The sequence below is a fragment of the Saccopteryx bilineata genome, chromosome 3 (assembly GCF_036850765.1).
Source record: "Saccopteryx bilineata isolate mSacBil1 chromosome 3, mSacBil1_pri_phased_curated, whole genome shotgun sequence".
NCBI lineage: Eukaryota > Metazoa > Chordata > Mammalia > Chiroptera > Emballonuridae > Saccopteryx > Saccopteryx bilineata.
The window spans coordinates 194,907,249-194,926,275 of NC_089492.1; the positions used below are offsets into that span (position 1 = coordinate 194,907,249).

The following is a 19,027-nucleotide window of genomic DNA, read 5'->3' on the forward strand; positions in this document are numbered from 1 at the left end:
TATCCCATCCTATCATCCCCTTTTGAGTAAGCACTTTATAAATGCTCTTTTCCTTCCTTTTCCCCTTTTCCTCTGTGATCTTTTTTTTGTTTGTTTGGGGGGGGTTATTTTGTAATCAGTATATGAAGGAGACATTCATACATTTCAAGAATTGCTTAAATTCTGATATCCAGATTTAAACTTGTGAACATATGACTTTTAAACATACAATTATTATAGCTATTCATAACTTGCTATACTACCAACATTAATTACAGTTACTTTGGAGTATGACTTAATTGGTTTAAAGTAATCCTGTAACATACCTAAAAAACATGGTCCTATCATGTACATGAAAATCACTTCTCCATGTAAAGTTCTCATCACTCAGCTTCTAAGTTAGCCTGCTCCAGAAATTACTCTTTAAGGCTTATGGTTCAAAAGAGAAAGAAAAAAATGTAACTAAGGACTAATATAGTTACATATTTTTTTAAGAGATGGTACCACCAAAGGGAATGCAATTCTATAAAGCATGCCCTCAAGAAACAGCTTACTATGATAAACTCTTTCCTTAGAAAGGTATCATTTCTATCACTGAATCCACAGGTTAAATTTTATGGCATGCCATCTTCAACTAACGGTTGTGGCAACAGAATAAATGCAGAGGCATCACAATGAATCCCACTTAATACAATTATACAAACTAACACAACTCTACAAATTATGTTCTTTGTCTGTCTGCCAGTTAAATACAGAATTTTAACTTTATAGCTTAACAATTAAGGGCCATACACCAAAGTCAGTACATATACTGTCATTTCAGTCTAAGCTATTTTATGTACATAGATGAAATTAATTACAAGGTATGCTAGGGGAAAATTTTTAAGTAGTTTTTACAAGTTTTAAACTTATCTTGCACCCTTAAGTTGTCATACATATAGGAAAAACTCAGCTTTTATATTTGATTTTATTCTTCATTTAGTTTTTAAAACACTACTATAGTTGAAATTAAAACAAAAATATTATAAAGTAGTAAGTATATTTTCACTATAGTCCTTCACTCATTCACTACAGTATATAAAAGGCAAGCAGTAAGTGTTATTTTATTCACTGGCTCCATTAATAGGTCTTATCCAGAACACCACACCTAGGATAACAATTATTATCCTCATATGCTTCTCCATTATAATGGTGCCATCTTTCTTGATTTGGTTCAAAGTCCAACAGTTCTACATGGTCCATTTCATCAGTCTCTTCTACTTCCTTCCTCACAGGTAGGAGTTTTTCCAGCAAAGAGAGTTTATCAGGAAAGAAAAAAGCTATTCTCAGGAAAATTTACCTTAAGTTTGATGATTAGGTGACCCTTTTCATATGGTTTACAAAAAATTGGTATGCTTTCATTTAGCACATATTTGATATCTCCATGCTTGACAATCTGACCTAGATGGGAGGTGATGATTGTGGTTCGGTTATTAAGAGCAGCTGTTGGCTTTTTGAAGCCACACAAGGCTTCAACCAGCAATATGTCCATACATATGGAAAACCCTTCCCCTTGTCAAGTGAAAACAGCATGGTCTCTCTGGTCAAAAACAATGATACTATCTCCTGGCTCCAGTCTTGGTTCTTGGTCTTCTTTACCATGGGATGTTATCTTCTGGCCATCTTTCATGCCCTTGTCAATATGAACTTCAAGAATCTTCTCTCACTATCTTCCTTCTATTGCAGCTTTTACATCTATCTTTAGGACTGATTCCTTCCCCACAGCCCTGGGACCCCACGCACAGAGACTGATTTGCTGAACCATTTCAAGTCCTATCTGATGAATTTTTATTTGCATCCCAGGACCTTGGCAATTGGGACAGCACTCGACTGCTCCTTTCTTATCACCTCAGTCTTCACATTTGTCACAAATCACATTCTTTTGCAGAGCTAATGTTCTTGTTGCACCATTCTATAAAATGTCTAAGGTTACTGAGAGCAATGCACAACATTTTTACCTCTCCTTTCTCTGCATCCTTTCTCCTCCTCCAAAATACATATCAAAGATGGCCATGGGAGAGCCAAAATGGCCACCTGCTCCACCTTTTTTAGTTGCCCATTCTCCTCTTTTGTAATAGAACTTCCTTTTCTTCACATCAGAGAGCACTTTCTAAGCATCAGATATCTGTTTAAACTTCTCTCCTTCATTTGGTTTATTATCAGGGTGGTACATCAAGGCAAGCTTCCTGTAAGTTTTTTTCAGTTCTTTCTGGATGGCATTGGGTTTTATCTCCAAAATATCATAGTAAGTAGTTTTTTCACCATTTTTGACAGGCAGTAAGTGGGCCGAGGCCAATGTGGAGGAGCAGTAAACAGCGCATTGCTGCCCACAGCTAGAAAAGCTGCTGTTTTTCCACCTCTCACTGAGTGTTCTGGAAAGTTCCATCTGATCATTCATTGTATACATTGACTTGACTGGGCCATGGGAAGCCCTGATATCTGGTTAAATACTATTTATGGATGTGTCTGTGAGAGTGTTTCCAGAACAGATTAGCATTTGAGTTGCTGAACTGAGTAAAGCAGGTGGCTATCACCAATGTGTGTGAAACTCCTTCAACCAACTGAGGGGCCAAATAGAACAAGAAGGCAGAAGAAGGTTAAATTCTCTCTCTCCAATTAATTTCTTGAGCTAAGACTTCAGCCTTCTCTTGCCCTTGGACTTATATTTTGGACTCTCCAGGTTCTCAGGCCTTCAGACCTGTACTGGAATTGACACCACCAGATTTCCTGGGACTCCATCTTACAAACAGCAGATCCTAACACTTCTCATTGTCCAAAATGAGGTGAACCAGTACATTACAATAAATCTCATTCTAAGAGGTATGTGTGTATTTTCTATTGGTTTTGTTTTTCTGCAGAATCTTAACTAATACAACTCTCTTTGCTTCTTTTGCCTCCAGCTAATCTTCTGGTTATTCACAAACTTAGCCCTTGTCATGGTATTTTTTTATAGCAGGCACCTCTTGTTTGCTGCCCAATATCCATGCCTATCCTTTTGGTCACAGAGCCCCATTTTCAATTGGATGGTTTGGGTGGCACTGTCTCCAGAGGTGGGCTCCAACCATGAAAGGCTTACTCCAGTCAAAGGCAAAATGATCTCCCTGGCAAAATGATTCATCCAAGGATAACATACACCCAAGAGAAGTTTTCCTTCTTCTTTTAGACTTGACAGTGCAAGGACATGAGGCATAGGTTGCTGCTGCCATCTTATTCTGTAAAAAGAGAATGGTTATGCAAACAGCTGCCACAGAAAGAAGAGGCAAGAAAGGCATCTTCTAGACCAGGGGTCTCAAACTCGTGGCCCGCGGGCCGCATGCGGCCCGCCGAACAATTTTGTGCGGCCCGCAGACTAATCCACAAAGTTCAAAATATTTTGGATAAAATTAAGTAAGCCTAGGGGCCTACTTGTATTTTTCATTTCTCTAGCATCCTAGCTAGATAATAGCTTAGTTAACAGCAGATGTGATGCGAACTACAGTTTCTGGTCGTTTTGTGACACTGAGTAAACTGCATGTATGATTGTGCTTGTTGTACTGATTTTTTTTTTTTTTGTTTTCAACTGCAGTGAGAAAAGTGTTGCGTAACAGTCGCCTTTTGTAGACCTAGTGCGGCCCGCCGAACAACTGTGATCTTGCTCTGCAGCCCACATGCTGAGTTGAGTTTGAGACCCCTGTTCTAGACATTGGTTTAACTCTAAAGCACACTGTATCAGAAGGCAAACTCTCTATGGATTTCCAGTTATGTGAACCAATACACTCAGTTTCTGCTGAGGCTAGTTTGATTGGGGTTTTCTACTACTTTTACCATGCTGAGTCCTAAATGATACATTTTTAAATACAAAATCCTTTCTAGACTACTTTAGTAGCATCTTCTAATTGGTATTTTAGTGAATAAACTTGGGCTGGGGCCACCATAGCCATCCAGTCACTACTAACACTCAGAAAAGCCCATCTTAATTTAATTGTTTGAGCTGCAAAAAAAAAAAAAAGGAAAAGAAAAGAAAAAAAAAAACCATCTGGGTCTGCTTCACTGCACTCTTCAATGCTGTGAGCCAATAAATTATTTTTATACATAAGCTGATTTAGGTTCAGTTCTCTGAGATTCAGAACCAAGAGATTCCTCACCAAGACACTGGCAATGGTAAGCTGAAAAAAATAAATCTGTGTTCAGCATGGCTTTGTAAACAAAGCTTATTCCTTTCACTTCCATCTTTGTCTTAACTGTTGTCATCCTACATCGGGCATGGATCCTTATGGTTTTGCAGATGCTAATACATATGTTCATGTACCTTGCCCAGTTTCCAATCTTTTAGCAAATTCCCTAAGAATTTCTTTTTCAAATGATTGAAATTTGTTCTCTCAGCCTCACTGTACACAGGGAGGCATTTAGAAAATTCTGATGCACCAAAGGTCGTTTTGAAACTTTTAGTCTACTAAGAAAAAATATCCTACCACATTTCAACTAAACTACTCCCAGGGGCCAGAGTCAGCTAATATAAAGGATTGCCACTTTATATTTCCAACTTAAACTATTCTGCTTGATCCTAAGATTTCAACACATTCCCCAGAAATAAAGAGAGAAGTTCCTTAGGAACACCTCCCAGTTTTGCCCTAGTGTGGGCAGCCTACTGGCCTCAACACAAACCTGTCTATAGAAAGAGGAGTAGAGTTAGCCATTGAAATAGGAAATTGGGCCACAGAGATCATTCAAGACTAAACTGGACATTGCATTGGAATTACCTGACTTGGTATCAAAAACATTCACCAGATTACTGTCAATTTCTTGTATCCTTCTATGTTGTGCTCTATTAGGCCATCACACCAGAAGGAAACAGATACTTTCTCATCATTCTTACTGTACCACCCTCCTGCCAACTGTGGGGAGATCCTGGTTTTATACACCCTGAAGTATATACCATTAGGGGTCCCTCTTTCAGAATACAAAATCAAAAATAAAATGTTAGAAGTAGCCTGTGCAAGTGAGAAGACATGAAGCTTAAAGGAATTTTATTGATATCCCAGGAAATACTCTGCTGTATCTACTGAAGAAATAGTGGCATCCAGAAGCATAGGGTATCTTGCACACATAGATGCATAATAAATGCCTTTGATTACCATGCCTTTTTCTATCTACCTTTAAGTTTCTTTCTGTTTTATCATGACATTGTCATGGAAGAGAGGAAGATAATTCTGCTTTTCTTGGAAACCAACAATTAGGTGATCTCAATATCAGCAACAAAACTCAAGACATTTCTAAAGTGATCTAGCAAAAGAAATAATAACACCTAGATTGTCAAATGCTCTCATTTTTTTAAATGAAGAAGGCCAAATGCCATGTAGTTAGCAGAAAAGTTGGAACTAAAACTCAAGACTTCTGATTGCCCACCAGCACATTCCCCCAACTTCTATATCTCTCATGGCCCAACCCTGTTTTCTAGTAACCTCAATGAAAGAACAACTGCCTCTTACACATTTTGAGAAGGTGGTTTCCTCAAATCTCCTTAGGGAGAAACAAGAGTATTTAGAAGTAACCAGTTTAAATCTCAGCTTAGCCATTTAGAATCTATCTCTCCTTAGGGTCAGTTACTTAATCATACTGACCCTGGTGTGTCGTCATGTGTGGGAGAAAAAAGAGCTTACATGCTTAGCAAGGTTGCATTTTAAGATATAAACTATTTCCTGTAGCGCTTCCAGTTCAAAACACAGACCATGTAATCACTGATTCAAAAATATATATGCACACCCCTATGATCACTGCAGCATTATTTCACAATAGCCTAGATATAAAAGCAACCTAGGAGTCCATCAATAGATGAACGGATAAAGAAGATGTAATATTCATGTATTTATCCACTTATATAAAAATACATACATAGATAACTGAATATTACTCAACAATAAAATCTTGCCATTTGTGACAGTATGGATGGACCTACAGGGTATTATGCTAAGTGAAATAAAACAGACAGAGAAGGACACATACTGCATAATTTCAGTTATGTGTGAAATCTAAAAAAATAAAATATATGAACAAGCAAAACAAAACAGAGTCGTGCATGCAGAGAACAAACTGATAGTTTCCAGAGAAAAGGGGTTGGAAGGATGGGTAAAAAAAATGGTAAAGGAAAATAAGAAGTACAGATTTCTACTCATAAAATAAGTAAGTCATAGGGCTGTATATAATATACAGCATAAGGATGATACTCAAAAATATCTCAATGACCATACAATGACAGATGGTTATTAGACTTATTATCATGGTGATCACATTGCAAGGTATATAAATGTCAAACAATTATGTTGTACCCCTAAAACTAATATAATATTGTATGTCAACTATACTTTGATAAAAAAAATAATAAATGCAGACCATGGCCAATGGACTTACCTCAGCTCTCTCTAGAGGTTCTTCCTAAAGAAAAGTACAGAAGTACCAAAAGGAACCTGCAAAAAGAGGTATTAGGAGGACAGTGAACAACAAAGCTGAGATTTCAACCACTTTAACAAATTTCTAGAATATGGAAAATGGATACAAGCAGACAGACAAAAAGAAAGAGGTGCAAATAGCCACCTCCTTTAAAGAAGAAGAAAAGGACTAGAATACAATCTGCCCCACAGAACGTCAAGCTTCAAAGAGGGCTCTGGGCTCAGTCAGCAGACTGTACCCACATGAGAATGTGAAGTGGGAGATTAATAAGGTATCTCTAAACCATATACACACACCAGTCCAAATTCCCACCCTCTCCTCCTTTTCTTACCCTGTTCTTAGGGTAAAATATCTTCAACACTTTTGCAAAGCCACTGAACAAATTGCCTGAGGAAAGCTGATGCTTCCACCAAGGGGACTGGCTGGAGCTCCTGACCAAGGCCCTTCCCATAAAGTGAAGTATGCCAATTTCCCAGGGGGAATTCTACACACACACACACACACACACACACACACACGTGTACAAAACAGTGGAAGAAATTTAAACCAACCACCCAAGCCTTTTTTCTTAAATTCAAACACACAACCAAGCACCACAGATCTCAAAGGGGAACACAGCAACACAAAAGAAAGACCAAGAAATAAGCAAAATAACCCAGAGGAAACAGAAAATTCCCAAAGCAGAAGAGGACTCCTTTTTTTAAGTCTAGTTATTATTTAAAGAGATCTAAGAAGCTACTATATATAGAAAATAAGAAGCTGTTTAAAAAGGCACCATCAGAAGACAAGAAATAGATCAAAAGTATAATTGCATAGATTAAAAATAAATTTAAGGTTCCCAAAATAACGTTGAAGAACTCTCACAGAATGTACACATAATAAAAACAAATAAGATGAGATCTGGAAAAGTCATCCAAGAGATCTAACTTGGAAAGTCTAGAAAACTACCAATGGAAAAACAAAAACTGCAAATATTTAATTAGACCATATCAGGGGAAAGTAAAGAAATAAAAAGTAGCTGCTAAACTGAGCATCTTGAGCACATAGGTACCCTTTGGCTTGTTACCATATACGGATTTTACTTTGATATGAGGACACAGTTTACTCTCAGTAAGTGACAGGTCTCGTGTGATTTGTACATTTCTATTCTTGTACATCAGGACTATGAATATCTTTGGGAGAGTTTAGTATTGCCATAATCTTCCTCAGCTTCCCAAGCCTCCCCTAAATAAACACACAGTAAATCCTCAGTTAACATCATTGTTAAGTTCTGCAACTTTTCAATGAAACAACTTATAGTGAAAATAAATTTTACTGCAGGCTAATTGATTTTTTTAAAGGGTTAAGTTCCTAAGGCATCTCATCAACGTTATGAAAAAACAAATGAAATAAAACAACATTATTCAAGGACCTGCATGCTGTAAATCATTTCCACTTGAAAGCAACCTCAAGATCTGCCCTCTATTTCATTTTCTCTTTTCTAATTAAATTGCCATTCTAGATCCCTCACATAGGAATTCTGGAGTCACCTATGCTGTGGCCTCCCTTTGATCCAGTTCTTGAAGGGATACATATTAGCCTGTCCCACTCTCCACTCAGTTGCAACCATCTAAAATAATTTATCTAAGCTTGGTTTAATGTCTCTCCATCCATACAAAGCCAGTAGACAAATCTTATCAACAACCTATCTTACTCTATCAAAGACTTAATTGTAACAGTTATCTCTTTTAAAGCTCATTTTATGCTAGGCACTTGATATGCTTTTCCCTAATCACTGTGGCCCTGCAGCTAGATATTAGTATCTCCAATTTCTAAATGATAAAACCAAGGCTTGAGTTCAATAATTTGCCCAAGGGCAAAAAGTTAGTGAATAGAGAACCCAGAATTTTTGCTCAGGATTCTCAGTCTTCAAAGTCTGTGCTTTGTATATTTACTACAATGCTACCCTCATAACTTATATTTACATTATAGTTTATAAGTACATTTAAATAGTATCCCAATTTTATTGTTTGGACAACCGTATTATATGGTTTTATACCTATTTTACAGGTGAAAATACTAAGGCCTATAGAGGTTAATTAATTACTGTGTCTTGACTGCATAATGTATTCAGTGTTCACTGACTCTTACTACCACAGCACCTGTTTTTATGCCACATTTCTGCTCAGTTTTTATTATTCAACATTGTACCATGAATTGTCAAGTGTCACTACAACTGTAACTTTTTTATTTTTTTTACCAATTCATTTATCACTCAGCATCATCCTTGATCTGGCCAGCACACACATACTTCACCCCGGTCAGGGTGCTTGCAGCGCTTATACAACCTTTAAAACTTTGTGTAGCATCTACTCTTTCCTAAAACATTCTGATCCTTCTCCATCTGCCCAAATAATCCCCATGAGGTCAGTACCTATCTCAGGCTCACAGTGAGCATTTACCTCTTCTATACCTGAGAGTCCATAATACTTATGTTCACTCCCCTATATGTTTGACATTATATTTAACTAGACACTCTTTTATGTTTTTTATCCTCTGTGAAGTCTTCATGTTCTCAAACCTTTATAAGTTATTTGAAGTCAAAGATGAAAACAAGTATTTCTCTTTTCTGTGCCCTCCCCCAGCACTTTGGACCTAGAGATGCACAGTTCCTAGTAAATGCTCACCATATAACTTAAGGAACTAAATTTGTAGCTCTGGAGTTGTTTGTCCTCAAGTCAAGCACCTCTCTTTCCCTATTGTTCAACTTCTCTTGAAAGCTTGCCAGGTACTTGTGACTTTTGTTTGAGTCATTTGCTTCTCTCCCTCACATTTTCCAGGCTTATTTTTTCCAGTGACCTGACGTTCTGATGTGCCCCATGCATATTCCTCATTTGTCTTTACTTTCTGCTCTTTCACAAAGCAAAATGTGAAATGATCCATGCTTTCATTGGCATGGTTCAGTCTTGGGTTTTTTCCCCCTAACTAAATCATTCATGTGGAGGAAGCTTTTGATCTAGGATTCAGATATTCAGTCACGTTTTACATAACCAGAAACCAGGCTAGGTGGTTATATAAACTCTGGTTTTGACTTGAATAGCCAGACAAGAGTCTTTACAATTTAGTTTAAAGCATGTTGTCAGCTTCCATTCATTTCTGATGATCTGAATGTCACACTTGTCCTACAGTAGAGCCATCAAAAAGAATCATGACTGTGTCAGGGGAGAATATTGCAAGACAAAAATATATATTTTTCTAGACCTTTATTTTTGGTAATGTGTTGTTATTATCATAGGAAATGCCTAAGAAGAGATTAAATTTGCTCATACAGTTTAGTGAACAACTGCAAGAAATAGGTAAAGTACCCCATTACAAACCAAGGTACAGGTTCAATAGTCAGTGAATGTCTTCATTTGCACTAAAAAGTCTGGGTGAATGGCCACTTCTTTAGACAATAATAAAGCAAGTAATTTTTTGCTATTGTAAATGGCCTTGTATTTTGGCAAAGACTGCTTTCTATGCATATAGTCATGATCACTTAGCAGAGAATATTCTGAATTTCTAGAAGGAAATGACAACTAGAAGAAACATGGAGACAAAAAATCAAAGAAACTAAGAAACCAAAACACAAACTGACCTAAGTTCACACAAAAATATCAGTGGGCCACTCTGAGTTTCAATCCCATATCTCTTATGTTTGGTTTCAGAATTTTTCAGCTTGTCCCATCCTCAGGACTTTTCTGCTCAGTACTACAGTTTTGACTTCTCTAAAAAAACTCAATGTATATACAGGCTGACTTGACCTCTTGTTCAGTAGGCTTCTACCTGAAACAGTTGTCCCATTCATTTTCCATAAGGACCATAAAAGTGTCACCTGAGAGTTTTGTGCCATTTGGTCAAGCTACTTGGAAGGAGGTATGACAGTGGTTTCTATCCTAATTTGGCAATGTCTACGTCAATGTGGCCTCAGTTTGCCAACCCTGGGGCAATTTACCTAGTAACTAATGAGAGGAAACCACGTTTTTTGTACTTTGTTTTGTTTTTTTTTAATAAATTTTTATTAATGGTAATGGGATGACATTAATAAATCAGGGTACATATATTCAAAGAAAACATGTCTAGGTTATTTTGTCATTAAATTATGTTGCGTACCCCTCGCCCAAAGTCAGATTGTCCTCCGCCACCCTCTATCTAGTTCTCTGTGCCCCTCCCCCTCCCCCTAACTCTCTCCCTCCCTCCCTCCCTCCCATGTCCTCCCTCCCCCCACCCCTGGTAACCACCACACTCTTGTCCATGTCTCTTAGTCTCATTTTTATATTCCACCAATGTATGGAATCATGTAGTTCTTGTTTTTTTCTGATTTACTTATTTCACTCCATATAATGTTATCAAGATCCCACCATTTAGCTGTAAATGATCTGATGTCATCATTTCTTATGGCTGAGTAGTATTCCATAGTGTATATGTGCCACTACTCAGCCATATACGTTTTTTGTACTTTGAATGTGACAAGGAAGTAGGCTACCATCTTAGAGATTCTACCTAGTGATCGGGACTTTTGAGAAATCCCACAGCCTGATTAGTGGAGTGAACACACTAGTGCCTCCAGGGCAGTCATCTTGTTCAGTAGAAGTAATCTTTAAAACTTAAAAAGTGCCATTGCCTATAAAAATCATTAAAAGCTTTTTAAGGCTAACAATACAGAATTATGTCAAAAATCTGTCTATCTAAAGTATTTAATTTTAAAGCAATGTGAAATTTTCAAAGCAAAAGATTTTTTTTTTCTATTGGTGACAGAGAGAGACAGATAGGGACAGACAGGAAGGGAGAGAGATGAGAAGCATCAATTCTTCATTGCAGCTCCTTAGTTGTTCATTGATTGCTTTCTCATATGCTCCTTGACCTGGGGGCTCCAGTCAAGCCAGTGACCATGGGTTCAAGCCAGCGACTATGGGGTCATTTCTATGATCTCAAGCTCAAGCCGGCAACCTCAGGGTTTAGAACCTGGATCCTCAGCATCCCCAGTCACACTCCATCCACTGCACCACCGCCTGGTCAGGCAAAACACACTTCTTTTAAATACAATACTCAATAAGAATTTGCTAAAGCCAGCAATGCCATGTATTTCTGGCAGGACAACATCTTACAATAACTTTGGAAAGAATTCTAACAGAAATTATCAGAGGCCTGGTTTAATTATTTTATTTCTGAGAACTTACTCCAGTGAAATAACTTGGGGAGAAATAGCTACATGCATAAGTGTTTACCACAGCATTGTTTGAGGAACAAGCAAATTGTATGATTTAAAATACTTTTCTGATTATTAAAAATTAAGACTAATTAACACTTTTTTAGTACTTAATGCCTAAAACTGTCCTCAAGGTTTTACAGGGTATCCTCAGATTACAACACAATTCCATTCCTATAACAGTAACGTAATCCAAATTTTGGTGCAAGTTGAAACATACCCTACTTAGCCTAAGTCACTTACCTGTCCTAACATAGTTGTAAAATCCTAATCTAGAACATAAAAACACAACTAAGCCACAGACAAAAGAAAAGGACATAAACATACCATACTGTACACTGTACTATAGTAACAGAAAAAAAATGACAAAAAAATGAGTGTAAAAAATGTACTATGCTAACAGTGTAAGCTGAAACACTCACATAACAATTTTTTTAAGTTTTTGTGGGAGTGACCGTAGTAAACTCGAAATATCATATGTCAAGACTGTCATAACTTGAGGACCCCAGTATGATTAAATAATTTGTCTTCATAAAAATCTTATTCAGTGAATGCACTGTTATTTTCTCATTTTTACAGATAAGGACACTAAAGCACAGAGAGGTTTAAGAACTTGCCCAATGTTGAGCAGTAGGTAGTGTGACCAAAACTGGCACCAGGAAGCCATTTCTCAACTAGTTACCTACAGTCTCTCTCTCTCATAACATTGCAAAGATCTTGGAAAATACAGGTAAACTGAATAAAAATATTTTAAATTACCTATAAGGATCAGAGATAAACAGTATTTCCCTTCAGTAATTTTAATATTCATTTATAAAATCCTCTTATGTAACTACATTTCATTCCATATTTATCTGACATTATACTGTGAGAATTTTTTTATTTTTATCCACAAATTATGTTTTGCATGATATTATAGCACATAGGTATATATGGTCATTTTGTTAGCCTCTGCTTTTAATTACTTTATTGACTGACACATTAAACATCTTTGGACTCAAGTTTCTGTCTGAGTTTCTGTTTTATGAAAATAGAACATTCTGAGTTTTGGTGCACATATCCTTAAAAAGTATATGGTTTTAAGTTTTTGACATATATTTTCTAAGTGTTTTCCAGAAAATGTTTTACCAATTTATTTTCTTGTTAATGATATCTGATAACTCCCATGGTACTACACACTACCAATATCATTTTCTAATCCCTTTACTAATTTCATAGGTAAATAATGGTACCTATTGCCCTTTAACTTGTCACTTTCTGTTCATTAACAGAGATGAACATTTATCATATACCTAGTCATCACTTACATTCCTTCCTTTGTACAATTGCTCATGTATGGCCTTTACCCATTAGATATTTTACTTTCAACTACATGAGCTCTTTATATATTAAGGACATTTTATTTACACTTTCTTTTCATTATCTATATATTAAAGCTTTTGCTTGCTTTATCTAAGTATTATCTATAAGCATAGAAATTAAAAATATGCCATTGGGAAAACAGTTGTACGAGTCTTGCTCACTTTCACTTTACATGATTAGTGTGTGAGCACATGGCAGAGCCACGTGTATGTAGCCTATATAAGGCTACGGGTGCTTTCCCCTGGTACAGATGGCTTGCCCGACACCGTGAGGAGCTGTTTCCCTGTTTGCTTGCCTGCTGCTGCGGGATTGGGTTTTCCCCTTCCTTTTTTTAACTTGCCTGCCAGTCTAAGAATTTAATAAATGGAAATGGCCCAATGCTTTTCGGCTCCACAGTTCCTCTACCATATGCTCAAATCCAATGAGAACCTGCCTGGCCTTGGCCACTGGCATTATACATGCTAACTATAATAGGGAAATACTCAGTATATTATGCTAATTTATCTGATGAAATATCATTCATTGAATAAAATGTTTCTGAAAAGTTTTCAATAATATGAGAAAATATATATTACAGGGAAAGACAATAAAAAGTTAGATGTTCAAGTCTTTGCTTCTATGTTACTGGGATAACTAATGGTGGAGAGATCATGGCTATGATTGGTTCCTCCACCATAAGGTTTTAATTTTGAATTTTTCTTCATGGCAAGGGAGAAACCACTGCCTGGACTTCATCTAATCCCTGGGCTCTTAAGACTAAAATTATGCCCAGGTTTAAGAAAGAAAGAAGAAAGCTAAAAGCAAAAAAGAAAAGATTATTTAAAAAGTTATATGTTCAATATCACGATAAATGAAAGCAAAAATATTTATAAAAGATCAGAAGAAAATCAAATATTAACAGTAATAATTTTTTTAGTATTGTGGCTTTGGTTGATCTTTTTCCCCATGGTTGCAGTGCACTATATTTTTGAGATGAAAAGCAATACATTTGAAGAAGGGAGAAGACACACTAAAATAGCAAAATAGGCCCTGGCCAGTTAGCTTAGTGGGAGAGCATCAGCCGGTATGTGGATGTCCTGGATGTCCTAGGGCACACAGAAGAAGTGTCCATCTGCTTCTCCACCTCTCTCCTTCTAGCTTCTCTCTCTTTCTCTCTCTCTCTCTCTCTCTCTCTCTCTCTCTCTCTCTCATCCCCTGCTGCAGCCATGGCTCAATTGGAGCAAGTTGGCCCCGGATGCTGAGGATGGTTCCATGGCCTCTGCCTCAGCTGTTAAGAAGAGCTCACTTGCTGAACAATGGAGCAGAGCATCGCCCCTAGTGGGCTTGCTGGATGGAATCCGGTTGGGGTACATGTGAGAGTCTGTCTCTCTGCCTCCCCTCCTCTCATTGAATAATAATAATAATAATAATAATAATAATAATGAAACAGGAAAAGAAAAACTAATCTTCCTCGCAGCATTTAACATTGCTGTAGACTGTAGCAAGCTTCTCCAGGAAACTGCTTCTCAAACCTGAATGTCTTGCTCCAGAATGAGAAATCATAACAGAGCACCAGAACACAAAACAGTTGGCCTTCTCTGGCCCTTTGTGGCCCTGCAGAATGAACTGGACTTTGTAGTCTCACAGACCAGAGGGGCCAAAGCCACCTCAGAGCACAATAAGGGTGGGATTTGGTTCCGGGACTCAGGGACTCTAATTCTCAGCTGAACCAGGTTGATCCAGCAGCTGAAGATCGAAGCCTGTGCCCTACCTCCTGGACCTAGAGGGTGTGCGAGAGCTGCTGATTCATGCTGACCCACATCTTCACCAGCTGTTATCCATCCAGTTTCAAACAGAAATAAAGTTTGAGGCAGGCTGGTTAACTGATTGCACAAGGAGGTCTTCTCTCATTACTTCAAGTTAGTTTCCCAAATCTCTTTTCACCAGATTGTTTTACCTCATCGTAGTGTTATAACCCCTAGATGACAGAAGTACTACAGACCTTTTAATTTACAACCACAGTCATCCTGTTTTCATTATTTACTGTTGAACTCAAAGCATGTCTTCAAAAATCATGATGCTCCTCAAGGAAAAAAGGGCGAGTTAAGGTCAGGAATTTTAATCTCTACACTGCAGGTAAAGGCATTGGTTCTCAGCCCCATGCTGAGGAACTTCCCAAACTACTGACAAATCTAGGGTTTAAAAACACTACAGGTGATTCTAATCACCTCCAAGGTTAAAAATCTCTAGGTCAAAGTGACGAGTTAAAGCAATTTGGGTGAAGACAGCTAAACCCACATGAAGGGTTTGAAGAACAGACCTGGTACCTCTCACAGAGCTGGAAGGAACATTTGCAATTGTATAATTCTATTTCCTTATTTTACAGGTGAGGAAACAGCTAAAAGGGTGAGGGGTGGGCAGAGGTTCTGCAATGTACCCAAGGCCACACAGCCATTAAATGCCAGAGCTGGGTCTTAGATACATGAGCAGGGATCTGAGAGTAGCCTTTCCACTACAAGCTGCATATCTCTGTCTGAACCATCTTCCTTATTTTCAAAGATAGCAGAGAGAGGGTTAAAGTATCTTATCCAAACATACCCTCACTTATGAAGCACAGATAGATTGAATAACATAATGAGAGCCTAAGGCGGCAAGCCACAGCCCTAACACCCTTGCTATTAATAGAACACTGTTTGCACTGGCATGGAAGAGCTTTTTAATGAAACTGGTGCGTGTGCAGGATAGTATTCAATCAGTGGAAGATTGAGAAAATATTAGGGGGAAACTTGCTGCTACTCTCATTATTAATTTGTTGTGGATCTTTAATACAGCAACAAAGGAAAACATTTTTACTACCGGTTAAGCCAATAGAAATAATGAGATAAAAATCAGTATACTAAACAGCATTTTAGGGACAATTATTAGAGATGGATTTAGTAGTAAAGATTCTATTGGAAACAAACTCAAACAAAAACTCTATCTTTCACAAAGGAGATGGCCTAATGTTAAAAATAATTAGACAAAAAGGAAAGTCATAATGACATAAAAAGATATAAATATGTGAGTTTATTAGTTAATGAAATGACATAATTAGTTCAGTGGGTTAAAATTTAATTGATAATTTACAATTTTGTAAGTTAAAACAAAAAAAGGAATCAGTAAACACTGAATGGGAAGAAACAAGAATGGAGAATTTGGTGATTTACATCCATATTTACATGGGAAATGTCTCAGATTCTCTGGGATAATAAAATGTCTGCTGAAACAAACACAAAAGGAAGATGATGGGAAATTTAACAAACCAAAATTATGAAATGTATTTCCTTCCATAGCACAATTTGGTTGTGGTTACATACAACAGATTTTTTTAAAAGATAAAGAAATGCAATAGGGAAAAAGAAGAAAAGTTTAATCTTGCTGAAAATGAAGTTGTCAACAGGCAGTAACATTTATTTTTAAAAGATTGTTCCCTTTTGCATGCGTAAATTCATATTTTGTTAACAGAACAGATGAGATACGTCAGGCTAAGGAAACAAGCAGATATAATTAGAGTGAGAACTGGATTTTCAGGGGGGCAGGGGACAGGGAAAGACTGTGGGGTTTGGGCGGTTCAATTTTCTGTTCACAAACCTATAGTTAAGTGACAGGTTCAGAGAACAAAACTCTTGTTCTGCAGCTGGAGACAAGTTCAGCAGGTTTCTGGACCAAAGAGAGAACTCACGGAAATGCCAATCTATCCACAGTCAACTATTAGCAAAATAGTATAGATGACAGATCTGGAAGGACCCACTGAAAGCCTAGTTGAAATATTTAGTTGCAAAAGAACACCAACAGGGGAGGTGGGGGATGAACTCTGGTCAATCTCAGAGTGGCCCGGAGTATACGTCAGTAAGTGATCCTGATCTTAAACCAAGGCCACGTGCTGATTGGCCAGTAGGGTCTCCTCCTCCATCATGTTTGCAGCAAAATGGAGCCTTCCCACAGCTGTTTGGACCAGCTTGTGGCACATTGTTGTGTCTGTTAAATATAATTAAAAACTGCTTGCTCTAGGGGAAATGAAGGATTTGATTAAGGGGGAGTGTTTCTTCTTTCTTTCTTCTTTCTTGTTTTTGTTCAGCCTTACCCAATTTTTTTAAACTGTTTTTTAAATCATGTCACGTTCTGGGGCAATTTTTGCTTTTGGTCATAGACAGCCAAACGCCAAAGACACATGTTTATGGCATGTGAGGAGTGTGCGTGTGTGTGTGTGTGTGTGTGTGTGTTCAGAGATGGAATAAAAGAGGCTTGGAAAGGGGATCTCATCCCAAACTCATTTATTTTGGACCCCAAAATAACAAACAAACAAAAAACTTAAAAAACCAAGGTGGCTAAAGCATTTTGAAGAATTTCCAGCAAATGCCAAGCGGCATCTTTCTGGGCTCTGAACAGCATTTGCACTCTGCAGCTATAATTTTTTTATTAACAAGTCAACCCTCCCAGTTGCCTCTGTAGCTTCTGATGTGTTACTATTATATACAACTATGGGAGGAAAGGAGAGGGTGGTCTGGGGAAGGAGGATACCTGACACCAGCCATCAATCTTTTACAAACCACAAGTTCTGAAAGAGCATGGGATTTATGAGCCAACAAGTCAGGAAAGCCCCTGCCAGGGAGTGCAAATATCAAATTTTGGAGGTGACTATGGACCTCGCAGAACCAAAGAATGAGAAGGAAAAGATAACGTGACAAAATACATCTTCCTTGATAACTGATTATTCTTATTGTCACCCAACCTGATTTCAAGATCATTCTTTAGCATTTTGTGTTGTTGTTTTTTTAAAGAAAAAAGTACAAGGTGAGGCAAAACTAAGTTCACGATTATTCATATGAAAAATTACACAATAATTAATAAATAAAATTTTCAGAATAAACTCTGTGTTTCATCTATTTACAATTATAAACCCACCCTGTAAATATAACATGCCAAAAATGTGACCTTGGAGCATGCTTATAGCTACCTAACATTCCATGGAGAACATTTGTATTTACTAGATTCTTGGTGAGGTTCAAGTATGTGTATTTGATGCTTCTGCTCTGTGGGATATGAGGGGTCTTGAATACAGTAGATTTTCAGCAAATATAAGGGTATCAAATTGGTGATATTCTAAATAATTGAGGTTTTTCTTTAAACATTCCTCTCCTTCTCTTGTATTGGCCCATCAATTATCAAAAGATCTTGCTTTATCCCCCAAATGTTTTTAAATCAGTCCTTCCTTCCCCATTCCCAGAACTGCACCCATTTTAACAACTAAGGCCTCATGTATCACAATACCTACCTAGCCCATTGTCCAGCTTCTAGTTTATCAGATTACTCTTTATAAGCAGTCGCAAGCTCAAAACACATATTTCAATCACTTTTGAGCACCTTGAGTTTAAAGCTTGAATCCTTCCGCTGACCTTCTGGATGCTTTGTGCCTCTCCAAATGTCCAACAGAGGGAAAAAATTTGCCTCAAACCAAAATCCTCACTGATCTTTGTAGCAACATGGTCATTCCTACTACTGTCACTTTGCTTGTGCTATTCATCTACTCTGCCCCACCTAAAATAGGTCTCATACTCCTTCTACAGCATCCTCCCATTCTCCTGTGCTTCAGGGTCAAGATATATCTACCTTTTTCATGGGACCTGACCTCCTCTCTTTTCCTGAGGTAGATTCTTGGAATTTCAGCTGCTCATTACTGTCCTACTATCATCACCCAATCCCAGGCCATTAGTATGATCTCCTCTCTCAAGTATTGCCATGCCTTCTTGAGCTGCTCTGTGTTGATTTATTAATCCATACTTTCTGCAATGCTGATAGTTGAGGCCAAGCAGGTTCATGTTGAATTCAGGCAGTCGATGGAGGAACTGCGGAACCAGAAAGCGTTGGGCAATTCCTGTTTATTGGAGGCTCGCAGAGACAGGCAAGCAAATAAACAAAGCAAACCCTGCTTTTCACAGTGGAAGGCAACAGATTAGGAATACTACCCCTCATGGT

The 19,027-nt window shown here is 37.7% G+C and overlaps 1 pseudogene; it reads right to left on the reverse strand.

The window, feature by feature from the left end:
• Nucleotides 1-1,089: 1,089 nt before the first annotated feature.
• Nucleotides 1,090-1,816, reverse strand: LOC136328958 (dnaJ homolog subfamily A member 1 pseudogene; annotated as a pseudogene).
• Nucleotides 1,817-19,027: the final 17,211 nt, after the last annotated feature.